The 15,941-nt window shown below is 35.6% G+C and overlaps 4 non-coding genes across 4 annotated transcripts; all 4 read left to right on the forward strand.

The window, feature by feature from the left end:
* The first annotated feature begins 9,272 nt into the window (after positions 1 to 9,272).
* TRNAV-AAC (transfer RNA valine (anticodon AAC)) lies at positions 9,273 to 9,345 on the forward strand. The gene has a single exon. It is a non-coding gene; the product is annotated as a tRNA-Val (tRNA).
* Positions 9,346 to 10,218: 873 nt separating this feature from the next.
* On the forward strand, positions 10,219 to 10,291 carry TRNAV-UAC (transfer RNA valine (anticodon UAC)). Its single transcript has one exon. It is a non-coding gene; the product is annotated as a tRNA-Val (tRNA).
* Positions 10,292 to 11,384: 1,093 nt separating this feature from the next.
* TRNAV-AAC (transfer RNA valine (anticodon AAC)) lies at positions 11,385 to 11,457 on the forward strand. The gene has a single exon. It is a non-coding gene; the product is annotated as a tRNA-Val (tRNA).
* A 465-nt stretch (positions 11,458 to 11,922) lies between these two features.
* On the forward strand, positions 11,923 to 11,995 carry TRNAV-AAC (transfer RNA valine (anticodon AAC)). The gene has a single exon. It is a non-coding gene; the product is annotated as a tRNA-Val (tRNA).
* The last annotated feature ends 3,946 nt before the right edge of the window (positions 11,996 to 15,941 follow it).

The following is a 15,941-nucleotide window of genomic DNA, read 5'->3' on the forward strand; positions in this document are numbered from 1 at the left end:
GGTTTCGCAGCCAGACGCGCTGACCGTTACTCCACAGGTGTGGACACAATGGTGGACTAAATGAAAAATCACAGCTGCAATGATCTCTTTATCTCTACGACTAACCTCTGTGTTTTAAAAATATTAAGTATAGTACGGTTAACAACATTGTCTTTCGGCAATGCAGGCTAGAATGTTTAAGAAAGAATACATAATTCACATTTTTATTAAAGAGTGGAAGATAACTTCGACAGCAAAAAAAAAAAAAAAAACTTGTTTCCGCCCGGGATCGAACCGGGGACCTTCCGCGTGTTAGCAAGAAAAAACATGAAAGATAAATTAAGGCAAAACAGAAGACGAGGGAGAATAATAAAAGAAAAGGAAAATAATTGACGAATAAGAAGAAAATAAGCATTAGTACTCAAAATTAAATTACACTTCAGAATGGTAATTTAATATCCATCTGCGCGTTGGCCACGGACAGTGGCGGAATTACGGGATTGTGATCAGTGTGGGGATGCATTTTCAAATAGCTTGAATCTGCGATGATATGCCAGACAGGTGTTCGTAAGCAGGGAACGGGTATTGCTTTTTGTGTCCTAAACATGTTGTGTGCAGGAAATATGCCCAGAATCAGTAAATGAACATGTTAGATTAACATGACTTATTATAAACACAACAATAATAATAATAATAATAATAATAATAATAATAATAATAATAAAGCCACTGGCGAAGCTTAGTTGTCTTCTAATCCAAGCCTGCGCTCAGGCGTGGGTTCCAATCCCGAATGAGTTGATGACCTGTTTTGGTTCTGACGTACAACTACTGTATGTCTTTTTCGCCATTAAGTCTGGAAGTAATTTCGGAATTGTCTGTCACATAATAATGCAACAAAATCTCGACGCTTTTGTTTGTTAGAGGCTTACTTGAATTCCCTTTCTATTCCTCTTGTTCTCCTTTCTTCTCATTCTTTTCCTTGTATTCCCTTGTGGTCATCTTATTCTTCTTATTATCTCCTTCTCCTTGTATTCCCCTTGTTCTCCTTGTGTTTCCCTTTTCCTCCTTGTGTTCCCCTTTGTTCTCCTTGTATTCGTCTGGTTAAAAATAAAAAGAAAATTGCAAATAAAAACCTGAATGCAAGTTTAAGTGAATCACTTAAGAGGTATTAAAAATTAAAAACAGACAAAATTAAATCCTTAACTGAACTTAACGAACACGGGAATTTTACTGAAAACAAGTAAAGAGATAGGTTTGGAAGTAAATCCCGAAAAGACAAGTATATGATTATGTCTCGTGACGGGAATATTGTACGAAATGGAAATATAAAAATTGGAAATTTATCTTTTGAAGAGGTGGAGAAGTTCAAATATCTTGGAGCAACAGTAACAAATATAAATGATACTCGGGAGGAAATTAAACAGAGAATAAATATGGGAAATGCCTGTTATTATTCGGTTGAGAAGCTTTTATCATCCAGTCTGCTGTCGAAAAATCTGAACGTTAGAATTTATGAAACAGTTATATTACCGGTTGTTCTTTATGGTTGTGAAACTTGGACTCTCACTTTGAGAGAGGAACATAGGTTAAGGGTATTTGAGAATAAAGTGCTTAAGAAAATATTTGGGGCTAAGAGGGATGAAGTTACAGGAGGATGGAGAAAGTTACACAACACAGAACTGCACGCATTGTATTCTTCATCTGACATAATTAGGAACATTAAATCCTGACGTTTGAAATGGGCAGGGCATGTAGCACGTATGGGCGAATCCAGAAATGCATATAGAGTGTTAGTTGGGAGGCCGGAGGGAAAAAGACCTTTAGGGAGGCCGAGACGTAGCTGGGAAGATAATATTAAAATAGATTTGAGGGAGGTGGGATATGATGATAGAGAATGGATTAATCTTACTCAGGATAGGGACCAATGGCGGGCTTATGTGAGGGCGGCAATGAACCTCCGGGTTCCTTAAAAGTCAGTAAATAAGTAACTGAACTTAAAGAAATCTATTTCTGAACCATTCTATTACAAGGACGATTATTTGGATCGTCGATTTTGTCGCGGAGAACGAGACCTCTTGATCTCTGGACTATTCAGAAGCCTTGAGAGAAATCTTCTGGTATAAGAAAGGAAGATAGGCCTACATTCAGAACAAGTGAAATTAAAAATCATACCAGCCAGTAATTTATTATTATTATTATTATTATTATTATTATTATTATTATTATTATTATTATTATTATTATTATTAAGTCCAATTTCCGGACATTCCCGTTGATTTTGAATATTCCTCCCGGACTGTTTTTAACTCTTGAAAATGAGGACACGTCCGGGAAAATGACGTACGGTAACTCTAATACCCTCTGAAGGAGCCAGGACAGAGACGTGTGACGTCAGAGTAAGCAGTTCCAATGCCTGGCCTACGGAGTTGGCAAATATGTCCGTGGTCTTCATACAGGATTAAAATTGCGCCGTCCCGCACACCGGACAAATAGCCCCTCGCACAATGAATGAGGAAGGACACGTATGAAATATTAATTCATTTTATAACTGCATTCCTTTAGTCTGACTTCATTGCCATTATATGTAGTTAGGTCTGAAGCAATAACGTTTTTCAATATCTTCTTTCTCTTATTATTAATTTGGTTGTTGCGAATTTGAACACTTCAATATATCAAACTCGCAGACATTCGACTATCAGTCATGTCTCTTATTTGATACACTGGTTGCAGCATTCCTTTCAACAGTCGATTCGTATACAAGTTTCTTCTTAACCCAGATAAGACTGACGTCCTATATTTAGGACGGAACGTTTTATTTTTTTAACATTCTGTGTAAGATTTTCATAGTCGGCAATCATGATACCATAATCCTTATGTGTTATAAATTGCCTCCATTTTTTTCTTATATTTAGTCTGTCATAGTCATTGTTATTAACATATTTGTGTGAAACGTCCGGTGTCCTATATATAGGACGTCAGTCTTATCTGGGTTAAAGGCGTCGTCCCATTTTGAGTTCGTCGCTTTTTGCTGTGATGGGATCCAGCAGCTGTCAAAACAGTAGTGCAGTTTTACGTAGAATTACGTCTTTCTCCGTGTATGAATGAGAGGGTACGTACGGAGTTTAGTTGAACAACGATCGAGAAAGCAAGATTAACAGCGCCCGCAAAGCCGAAAACCCGCACAACAGTATTGCCAACATTGTCTTTGAGTTCTTGTGGACGACTCAAGACATCGGGAATGGTCAACTCTCGAACGTCAAGCAGTCTTGAATCGCCACAGTTGTTTATACCAGACTGAACTTTTATCTGTTTTGGCAACTGTTATATATGTATAAACAATCAAGTAGCCTATTTGAAACATCATCTCTACCTTTCGGCGTATAATAATCCGTTCCCCAATCTTTATTTAATTACTAGACCCTTATTAAAAGGCTAGAATTTTCTTTTTTTCGTTGTTTGAGATCAAGTGTACAATCTCAAGTAAAATGTTTTATTTTGTCTTTTTGTCTCAACATCTCTAGTGTTATTCATTTCAATTACTTATAGGTATTCAAAGTTACGAAATCTTTCCACTCCGACCAAATGCTATTTCGAGAATGATGAGCAAGACCGCCTTGCGTTTTGAGTCTTGAGGAGCACCTCATTAAGCAGCTTAAATACAACGCTATCAGTGAATAAAAATAGCGTTTAACTGACAAAAGGTGTAATCTTTTGCCATGAAATATAGAATTTCGATGGCTAATAAGTGATAGCTCGTGTCTACAAAAATGGTCATTTAGTTTAACTACATTATTATTATTATTATTATTATTATTATTATTATTATTATTATTATTATTATTATTATTATTATTATTATTATGTTCACAAAATCGGACAGTTAACTAACATTTTATCCTCAAGTAGGAGATCTTGTAAAGGAGAAACATATGTAAAAAGTTTGTCTATTTTGAGAAAAATTAATTTTAAAAATATTTCTTTTTTTATTCACCTGAAAATTTACAGATGCGAAATAATGGTTATCAGTCAACGATTTACTTTTGTTCTATTGTATCCCTTGCTGAGTCCAGCCAATTTAAGAACTGTCTTTTCTTAGTTATAAAAATCGTCTTATCTAGCTTTTGTATTCAGGAAATGACTTGATGATGCTGAAGAACTGTTTCATTATGCATATTTATTGCATTTTATTTGGTAGTATATAAAAATATAGACAAAATTATTAATGTCTAAAGGTTTATTTGTAAGTAATGATGTAAATCTGCCACAAGTAGTTTAGGAATGAAGATAATTTAGCGGTTAAACATTTATTTCATAATTTCATCATCATTATCATCCTTCGTGCATTAGGAAATTGATTCCTGTAGCAGCTACTGAAATTGGTCCATCCATCTTTTGGCTGGTCTTCCAATATTTCTTCTTCCCCGAGGTTTATATTTCCAAAACTTATATGGTATCCTGTCCTCCTGCATCCTTGAAATGTGAGACATCCATGTATGTCTATATTCTTCTATTTTGTTGTTTAATTCATATATCTCAAGTTCTTCTCTTATTTCTTCGTTTCTTTTATGTTCTAATTTCCTGTAACCTGCTACGCTTCTCAAAAATTTCATCTCATTTGTTTGTAATCTAGAGGCATCTCTCTTTTTCATAACCCATGTTTCGCTTCCATATAGTAAACTGGGCACTGACATCACCTTATAAAATTTTAACAATGTATCTTTTCTAGCTTTTGATTTCAGGGTTCTTCTTATTGTTCCATTTATGTAATTAAATTTTTCTATTTTTTCTTCTTGATCATAGTCTCCTTTATAAGATAAGGTAACACCCAAAAATTTAAATTTATTTACCTGTTCTATGATACTGTTTCCTATTACTATTTTAGATCTTACAGGAGATTTGCCACAAAATGCCATAGTTTTAGTCTTATGTACAGATATCTCCATATTATAGTTCTTATTTATTTTCCATAACTCATGTACTGCTCTCTGTAGGTTATTTTCATTGTTCGCTATTACTACCTGATCGTCAGCGAATAGCATCGTCATTATGAAATTATCTTCATTAAAATTCTGTGTATAGTTCCTTATTTTTATTTTCCATTTCCTTAATATTTCGTCCATATATATATTGAATAGAATCGGTGACATACTGCAGCCTTGTCTCAGACCTAAGTTAACTTCCTCTACTCTTATCTGTGTATCACCAGCTATTTGTATAATTTCATATTTTGCCAAAATTCTCTTTATATTTTGCTAGTATTTAGTGATTTATGAACTATATTAATATAAAAATGGCGCTAAATCTCCGTATATCACTAAAATTGTACTATAAAACTTGCGCTAAAAGTCGGTATATCACTAACAATTTTACTATAAAAATGGCACTAAAACTAGGTATATCACTAAGAATTTTACTATAAAAATGGCGCTAAAACTCGGTATCTCACTAAGAATTTTACTATAAAAATGGCGCTGAAACTCGGTATCTTACTAAGAATTTTACTATAAAAATGGCGCTAAAACTAGGTATCTCACTAAGAATTTTACTATAAAAATGGCGCTGAAACTCGGTATCTTACTAAGAATTTTACTATAAAAATGGCGCTGAAGCTCGGTATCTCACTAAGAATTTTACTAAAGAAATGGCACTAATAGTCGGTATCTCACTAAGAATTTTACTATAAAAATGGCATTAAAACTCGGTATATCACTAAGAATTTTACTATAAAAATGGCATTAAAACTCGGTATATCACTAAGAATTTTGCTACCAATTCACTTCTTCTATTACACAACATAGAAATCAAGAAATAATTACTATCAATATTTTCCTGCCGTTTGCTAAAATGTAGATACGTTTACTAGAATATTCAACTTAGATATTAAATACGGTTTGCAACCTGAACAGTAATAATAAATCATGTGTCCTAAGTAGTGGCCAAGCTGCGATGAATATTTAAATTAATATTCAAGGCGATGAAATCTTGTAAGGAAAGTTTTTTAAGGCCCAACAAGGTCAGGGTAAGGCCGGCGTTCATTGAACCGGTTATTAATTGTACTGGTATGCTGGAGTTAGAATTAACGGACAAAACCCATGTTAACAATGTGAGACTTTGGCGCGCTCCAATTTAGCGTGTGATCATTTGCTAATGCACTTGATGTGACGTTTCCGCACAGCGAGATCTTCGCGGACTTGAAGTATCACACTCCAAGGTCCGGGACCAGTCACGAAGCCGCAGCTACAGTGTTCGGACCCGAGAGATGGCCGTGTGACTTGTGCATAATCTACAATTATTCTAGATCCTCCAGCCTTTCATTCAAATCACATCTGATACCTCTTCTTCTGCGTTCTCACTTTCTTTACGACGTCATCCAGAAGTGAAAGAGAGTTGGTGCATCCTTTTTCTCACTCAGCTGTTTAATAATAATAATAATAATAATAATAATAATAATAATAATAATAATAATAATAATAATAATAATAATAATAATAATATGCATCATTTTAAAATATCGATAATATAAACTGTAAACAATTTTGTGAGAGATCGTGCGTATTTGCTTGTTTTCCGCACAGAACCAATACGCGGTAAGTGTGAAATAGCACATTCAGTATTCCCAACCTAACACACATAACAATTTCCCTCTTCGTACCGCTTAAGCGCGACATTCATTTTACTGCTTTAGGCTTTTAACATATTATTTTTAGAGACGTTTAACATAGTAATAATTATAAATTGGAAACTTACCACTGCAATTTCACCTAAATTGCAATGTTAATTATTGTTTTTAAATATCTGCAAAAATTAAGTAAAGTCTACTACTCCACGAAACTTATTGCATTCCTGATACAAGTAACATTAAGGAAGCCGTGAAAAAATCAACAAGATTCCAGATGCGGATGTTATTACTGCAATATGTTATATAAATAATATTGTTAAAATATTAAAATGAAAAATAAATCATTACATAACCTTACCGTTAAAAAAAAAAGACAGACGTATATCACGGCTGCTGGAGTATAGTAAACACAGAAAACATTTTATAGCAACAATGTTGAAGAAAGATATTTTGGTTTTCCGAAGTTGCCGTCATTAAACAGAAACCAACATGGAGATTTCATTGCAGCTAATTAGAAATTCGTCTTTCAGGTATGTAATAAACGATCTTCGCACAAAATAATGTACGATACACGAGCGGTATGTTTGTTTTCATGTTCTCGGAAATTAAAAAAGCTCAAGTACTTTTCGCCTTTTCAATCTTTTCCTTGACCATGAAAACGTCAACATACCGCTCTTGTAACGTATATTACTATTAATTTAATTGAGATTGAAACCTTAGCACACGTCCTAGGGTCCTGTCAGCATGGAGAACTCCTGAGAAATTCACGCCATCATAACATCCGAAAACTAATAGCACAAGCCCTTAGAAAAAGATCCTTCGAGGTCCATGAAGAGGTGCACTGCGTTGCGTCTGAAGGCGGCGGAATTAGAAGAGCAGACATCGTGGCTCTAGACAAGACTAATAGTAAAAGCTTTATACTGGACCCAACTGTTGGATTTGAGATGAGCCAGACCCAACCATCTGAGGTCAACAAAGAGAAACAACAAATTTATGAGCCTACTATTCCGTATTTTAGAGAAAAATATCAGATGGAAGGCACCTGGGAAGTACATGGTTTAATGATCGGAGCGAGGGGCACCATCCCACGATCAACTGTAAACACTATCAAAACATTTGGAATCCATGACATCATTCCAAAAATAATTACTTCTAGCATTAAAGAGTCTGTGGCGATTCTGAAAAATCATTTATACGGAATATCATAATTTCCCCCCCTCCCTTTCTATCCGTTATTGTGCGATTGTTACTATATATGTACAAATTTATTTTTTCTTAAATTTAAGCTCCTAGTTCACATTTCAATTTGATTCATCTATTTTACTGTAATCATTATTCTTATATGTGTGTTATTCTGTGTTTCATTTCACGCAATCATAGTGACATCCTCAAATCTTCCGTCACTTTTTCTTCTTCTGCTTCTCTCGTTTTTGTTCGCTTTTTTATTTTGTCTGTTTCCTTGCATCGCTTTCTCCCCTGTATCTCAGAACTAGAGATGAACGACGATCGAGAAAACGAGACTAACAGCGCCCGCAAAGCCGAAAACCCGCACAACAATGTTGTATTACGTCGCGTCTTTGACGTAAAGACTGGTTGTGAGTCTTCCTAGACTCGATGTTGATCATCTCCCGAAGTCCCGAAGTTAGCAGTTGTTTATATACTCCATTTTATTTCATGGAGTGCAATTCGGTAGCTTGTTTGAACACCCACTTACAGATTTATGACTTCCTACACAAACACCTCTGACAATTCCATCCTGTCCCCTCGTCCCAACATTGCACAGTTGCCACAATCCTGGTGACTCTCGAAATGAGACAGTGAGACTGACGGGATTCTTGGAATTCGGAAGAGATGCGGCAACTCTACCTCCACGTGGATTTGATGGGAGCCTGTCAATTCTTCTGAACGAGGGTTGTGATTGGTTACTGACAGGAGAAGACAAGATTTCCGTCACAGTAAGGAGGACATTTATTTATGACAGCCAATTAGTAGGGGGCAATAGAAGGTCTGTCGGCAAAGTCCTTTCTATGAAACTGCACTCCATGAAATAAAATGTGGTATTTCTGACTGAACTTTTATCTACTTTGGCAACTGTTATATATGCATAAACAGTCAAGTAGCCTATTTGAAACATCATCTCTACCTTTCAATGTATAATAATCCGTTCCCCAGTCTTTATTTAATTACTAGGCCCTTATTAAAAGGCTAGGAATTTTCTTTTCATATGTTTAAGATCAAGTGTGCAATCTCAAGTAAAAAGATATTAACGTTATGTTATATGTTTCTTATAAATGCAAATTTATTTGAGAATTTTTTTTTTATTTAGGCCTATATATCCACAGGTAATATCATATACCGAACCAGAACATTTTGATAACTAAGATACTGTTCTGTTTTGTCTTTTTGTCTCATTTAAACATTTATGTTATTTATTTCAATGATGTATGTTGTTCAAAGTTACGAAATATTTCCACGCCGACCAAATGCTATTTCGAAAATAACGAGCGAGACTCGAAGCGCACGAGAATGACGAGCCGAGACTCGAAAGACAAATGCAACGAACACAGCGAGCGAGAGCGGCAGTTAGTTTTGTTCTTCTCTACTCAGAACGTCTTTTGACGACCCTGATCACTTTATGCAACTCCTTACCTTTCACGAAAGATACGAAGTCAGCGTTTCCGTGGTGTAGTGGTTATCACATCCGCCTAACACGCGGAAGGTCCCCGGTTCGATCCCGGGCGGAAACATTTTTCTTCTGTTCTACAATGCACGTTCGCTTTCACTTGAATGCATTTAAACTAAGAATACGACTAAAAGAATTGTCGAAAAAACTTCTTAACTTAACTACACGTATTCACGCTTCATTCATATTAGACTGTTTTGTAATTGTGCTACACATTTGTAACGAAATTGATAACGTCATGAAATCTTATATCTGACTGAAAATACGTTTTTTTTTCGCCTCCACTCTCTATTAAATATTTCACTCATCCTTCCCTCCTCTCTTCTTTATTCATGTCTCACTCCCTCTTCTTTTCTTCTCTCTCCTCTCTTCTCATCTTTCGCTTCTGCTTTACATTGCTTTATTTCTACTTATTATGTATCGCACAATTAATTGAAGGGTTCAGAACCATAGTGGGCCAAGCGCCATTTACTAAAGCCATAGAAGACAAGGGTTAAAATGAAGTTATTACCATAATTCAATGTAAACATAAAGTATACACATTAAAACTCAATGATATGTCAATCTTCATTAAACTATGGTATTCACTTAACTTTAAATCTTGCTTTCTCAGTTTTTAATAAATGGCGCTTGGCCCACTATGGCTCTGAACCCTTCAATTGTACTTACTTTCTAATAGATCACTGTGGATACAGAAGGATTGGATTTGAGAACTTATAAGTTACTATACCACCGCTTTATCCATTCAGCTATCAGATGACTGAGAAATGATGGACTAAATGTAACTGTTAGGTCAAGTCCAATCGTATAATCGCAGCGTCATCTAATATTCTACTTCATCACTGAACTCACGACTGTCTTCATCAGGGCTAAGACACAGATGCCTTGATCAGTTCTGTCATAACTTCATGATAACGAAGGAGAAATCCTACCCAACGTTTCCGTGGTGTAGTGGTTATCACATCCGCTTTACACGCGGAAGGTCCCCGGTTCGATCCCGGGCGGAAACAGTTTTGTTTCCTTCAGTAGCTCCTTTCTCTCTCCCCTTAATACATCCAAGTACCTGTACACTTCATCCCTGAATTTTTATGACCTTCTTCATTCAGGGCTAAGGGAAATATGTTTTGAACATAAAGTTTTCGTTCTTCCAGGGACAGTTACTGTTTTTGGTAAAGTGTTACGAATTATTCCAATTGTTCCGTTTTTTAAATGTCCTTCCTGTGGATTACAGTTGATATTCCGATCTTAAATAATTATTATTCTTTATGAATTGATTAGTAGGCCGATCTATCGAACCCTTATTTAGGGCGGCTTTTGTTTATACAAACTATCTGTATAGCCACCTAGCTAGCAACCTTGGTGATCAATCGCTGAAACATTGTTGATCAATTTGTATTACGATGTTGGCTTGGAAAAACTTATGGCAATTATCTTTCCTCCTCCAAGCTTCTGTTGGCAGTATTTTTGAAGGTGCATTTTTGTAAGTATGTATGTTATATCAGTACTGTCTTATTGAAAATGGAAAGTGTGGTGATTTATTTTCAGATTTCTTAATTTTTAACATGTTCCCTTTTTTATTTAAATGTCGATTTTTAAATTAAAAACGTGCAATTGTCCCAGTTTTTGAAAAAGCTATTACGGGCACCTTAATTGAACAGTCTGTCATAACGTCATGATCACAAAGAATAGACACTAATTATTCTAGATGATGAAGATGGTTGTGATAAATGGCGGAATTTCATTTCTGTCTTGAAATTATTATCTTTCATTGCGTTTTTCCAAATTCATATATAGCCTATATCTCGTCGTTGTTCCTAAATAACTCCTATGTGACCTATTTATCTATTTTCAGATTTTTGCTCTATTAAATAATTTAAATAGTGATACAGCAAATAACTAAATCTCCTATATGTAATTATATTTCTTTGTTTCGAAAATGTAAGAATTCACAGTCTTCTATGTACGGCTGCCATAGGATGAATAAATGTGTTTTCTCTTCCTACTGAAAAATTTGATATTTTGGATATTGGAGTTATTGCAGGAACAACGACGATATGCAATTAGATTTCGTTGAAAGACGTAACTTCTTTGCAAGGAACCAGGGTTTCCATGGTCTAGTGGTTATCACATCCGTCTAACACGCGGAAGGTCCCCGGTTCGATCCCGGGTAGAAACGCTATTTTCTTCTAAATGTAAGTTTCTTCAGCGATGTAGGCCTAACTTGTGCACGGTTAATCAATGTTTCTGTATTGTAGTGGTTATCACATCCGCGTAAGATCCCCTGTTCGATCTCGGTTGAAAACATTTTTTCCTTCTAAATGTAAGTTTCTTCTTCAGCAATGTAGACCTAACTTCTTGACTGCTCACACCCGTTTCCGTGGTGTAGTGGTTATCACATCCGCCTAACACGAGGAATGTCCCCAGTTCGATACCGGGTGAAAACCTTTTTTTCTTCTCAATGCAAGTCTCTTCTTCGGCGATGTAACGTCTTCACCCTTGGCTAACGTTTCCATGGTGTAGTGATTGTCACATCCGCCTAACACGCGTTAGGTCCCCGGTTCGATCCCGGGTGGAAACATTTTTGTTTTCTTTTCAATGCAAGTCTCTTCTTCAGCGATGTAACTTCTTGACCTTTATCCAGGTTTCCATGGTGTAGTGGTTATCACATCCGCCTAACACGCGGAAAGTCCTTGGTTCGATCTCGGGTGGAAACAATTTTTCTTCTCATTGCTAGTGTCTTCTTCACCGATGTAACTTCGTAACGTTACCAACGTTTCCATGGTGTAGGGGTTATCACATCCGCCTAACACGTAAAAGGTCCCCGGGTGCAAACATTTTTTCCTTCTCATTGCAAGCGATGTAATTTCTTGACGTTTAACTCCGGTTTCCATGGTGTATTGGTCATCACATCCGCCTAATACGCGGAAGGCCCAGGCTGGAGACATTTTTTTCTTCTCAATGCAAGTCTCTTCTTCAGGGATGTGACTTCTTGATGGGTAACCATGGTTGCCATGGTGTAGTGGTTATCACATCCGCCTAACAGGAGGAAGGTACCCGGTTCGATCCCGGGTGGAAACATTTTTTTTCCTTCTTAATGCAAGTCTATTCTTCCGCGATGTAATTGCTCGCTACCTAAGCAACGTTTCCGTGGTGTAGTGGTTGTCACATCCGCCTAACACGCGGAAGGTCCGTTGTTCGATCCTCGGCGGAAACACTTTTTTTCCTCAGTGCTAGTCTTCAGCAATTCTTTTAAAGAAAATGTCATTTCTTAACAATATTTGTTCACGTTATCGTAAACGAATACGTTATTGACCACGAAAGATGCAATAGTAATTTAATTAAATGTTTATATTTTCACTCCTTTTTCATCTAACAGAACACCAACGGATGCAAGATGTATATTCCCTACACATACAGCCGATAACTAACTTTTAAACATAAGAGGTTTCCGTATCTATAACACGATGTAGAAACTTTAAAATCTAAGTCCAGAGTCACCTATTAGGTCATATTGGTAAGGAAGTCACCTGGTTTTGACTTAGTTCAAAAAAGAGTGTATGTATGCACTAGAAAGGATAGTAATAAAAAGGTACTTAGCATCCATGAAACAACGATTTATTCACATAACATTTTTTTAAAATATAGCATAACAATTTAATCCAATAACATATATAATATATAACATTTCTGTGCTTAACAATAGAAATTTTTAATATATAGAAATGTACAGATATTTATGACATCTAAAAACAATGCAGAAATCTCACTGAAAAAGTATTAATTTTTTCCCCTCATTTCATACAGCGAAAAAAAAAAATTGTATGTTCAATAAACTTAAAAATAAATATCTTACAAAATGATACTAAAGTAATGTATAGTACCCAGTTGGTGATTGATAACCACTATTTCTTAGCTGAAGAGTAAACCTTCTGAGTCTCTGTCGTCGTGTTGGTGTTTTATGAATAGATTCTACTTATACACTGAACTCAGAGTTGTAGGTAAATTCTAAAGATAGAAACAGGACGTTCAATTAAACATGACTTTTTAATAAATAAGTTTAAATATTTTAATAAAGGAACTATTTCTGTACTTTGTTTAGGTAGAACTAAAAGCTTAAAATTGGTTGACTGAAAATGAAAGAAATATATTTTAAAAGTATATGATGAAAACCTGGCTTTCAGGTAAAGCTCCTTGTGAAGCAGACTTGAATAATTTCGAGGGAAAAATTGTTCTAGGATTGGATATCGATCCCGGTACCCTTCGCCTAGCGTACGAATGCTCTACCGACTGAGGTACCCAAGAACTACATCCGATACTGTTCCAATTTTTTCACTTTATATCCACACAACTCAAGTGAGCTGGTGTGTACTCAAAGTTGGGTTTCTGGAGCCTTGTCTGCCCACTCGAGTTGTGTGGAAAATGGAAAAATTGGAACGGTCTTGGGTGTAGTTTCTCGATAGCTCAGTCAATAGAGCATTCGTGCGCTAATTAAAGGGTCCTGCGATTGGTACCCGGCCTTGGAATAATTTTTCCCTTAAAATTATTAAAAACATATAGTTTGAGAAAGTAAATAATATTAAGTAGAAACAAACGTTGATTATCCAGTCTACTAACATGTTCATTTCATTCCGTACGGAATAAAGTAGAACACATTTTTAGACGTTCACGGGCATCTTGACCAAGCCCAGTAGACAAGAAACATTAAGGATTATCCTGTCATATTTTCATTCATAATGCATTATTGTTTATTTTGTAATTTTAAATGATCTGTATAAATATTTTCAGTGTATTTCTTATCCAGGAAACTTTTAATAATGTGTGTTTGTCGGAGAATGAACAAGTAGTGATCGTATCAGTGAACGAGTGAGTGAGTGAGTGAGTAATGGTGAACAAGAAGCTGTGCACACTATATCCTTACAAGAAAAGCAAGATTTAAATACATTTCTAAAAAAAAAAAATCTACATAAAGTGTTCATTGCAAGAAGGGAATACGAAATGTTGACTTTATGGTAAAGCGTATAAGGTCCCGTTAGAACTGAACCCCATTTTCTCACAGGAACATTATGTTCTTTATACTTTTTTCATATAGGTATTTACTATGTTTTATACAAACCTAATCCTGCCGAATATCGAAGTTGAAGATATATGTTATTGATACATAATTTAAACGTCATAAGACTGCATGGAAAACATTTTAAAAACAATGAAGTGGGTTTTTGTACTAAATATTAGAGTCTGTTAAGGATAATAGTTAGATAAAGTGAATCACTTTACATCACACGAAATAAACCTTCAAAGAAATATACACATAAAAAAATTTAAGCCTTAAAGTGTGAAAGACGAAATCAAGAACTAATAATAAGATTGGTTGCAATCTGTGAAGAGATTTTAGGGAATACAATACTATAGCTAGCTTTCACTAACAGGCTGAGTGCAAGACGTCACTTTGAAAGGTCAAATATGAAATGAAAGAGTAGGAAATTATGCGAGTTTCGAAGGATATTATTCAAAGTGAATTCCAAGTAGTTCGGGAGAATTATTTTTGTGATAAAGACTGTGAAGAAAAAACAATTTAATTCAGAACTGTAATCTTCAATTTGGTGAAGTTTTTTGAGACTATACTTGTTTTTTTTTTTAAAGATGGGACATGACAGGAGCGTTGCGATCGGAAAAACAACTGAATGTCACATAGCGTGGTAGGCCTGTTGCTATGGTAACAACGATTGAGTTGCCAAACTTACCGTTCCCCTTGGCGAGTGCTTAATAGCTCTCTTGGCGACATTTATTGTGCACACAATGTTAGCATTGGTACGTTTTGTGTTTGATTCTCTGTCGATTTTTGTATTGTTTTCTTACCTTCGCGTCAATTGTCAATTAATGTTTTAATGTGAGCCATCTTAACGACAATTGCTAGCTTCCATCAGCTGACAGCATGGTAGTCCATATTGGCAACATAGCACTGTAGTTCCAAGCTCGGCCGCTTAACTGTCATGTCCCATCTTTAAAAAAAAATGAGTATAGTTTTAGGGAACATGAAAATGGACAACCAAAAAATAGAGACATGTCAGGGAAATGTAAAAAGAAAATCAAGGACTATCAATGAGATTAGCTATAATCTATCAATAGAATTGTCGAGAATGCAACATGGGACTTCAATAATAAGTAAATTGAAAGATCCATCCTCGAACGGCCAAAGAATAAATGGACAATTGAGTTGTTAAATATGTGGCTGAAGATAAAGCCCTCATAATTCAGGTGAAGATGTCGTTAGTCAAGACTTGTGAATGGAGATCATTAGGAATAGAGTTCAGTACTGAAATTTTCAGACTGGGATAAGTTCGTAATTATCGGTAAGAAATAAATTTAAAAATCTATTCGCAGTTGAGTTTCTGTTTGAGTTTTGTGATGTCGTCACGTAACGACTTCAGTATCTCTAGATTATCTCTCTGTTCTGTGAGACAAATTATCCTCGGTCTGTCAACATCTCCATAGTATGGAACAAGAGCTCCAGAATCTGGATCGTATAGAGAATTCTTCTCTGCTAAAGCCACCGGTAATGGTTTAGAAAGATCAAGCTCATCCTCTCGCAATATTACGTGATGCGGATGATCCATAACATGATATGGTGACATGTTACCTTCTTTCTGGTGGTCAGAAAGT

The sequence above is a fragment of the Periplaneta americana genome, chromosome 2 (assembly GCF_040183065.1).
Source record: "Periplaneta americana isolate PAMFEO1 chromosome 2, P.americana_PAMFEO1_priV1, whole genome shotgun sequence".
Lineage (NCBI taxonomy): Eukaryota > Metazoa > Arthropoda > Insecta > Blattodea > Blattidae > Periplaneta > Periplaneta americana.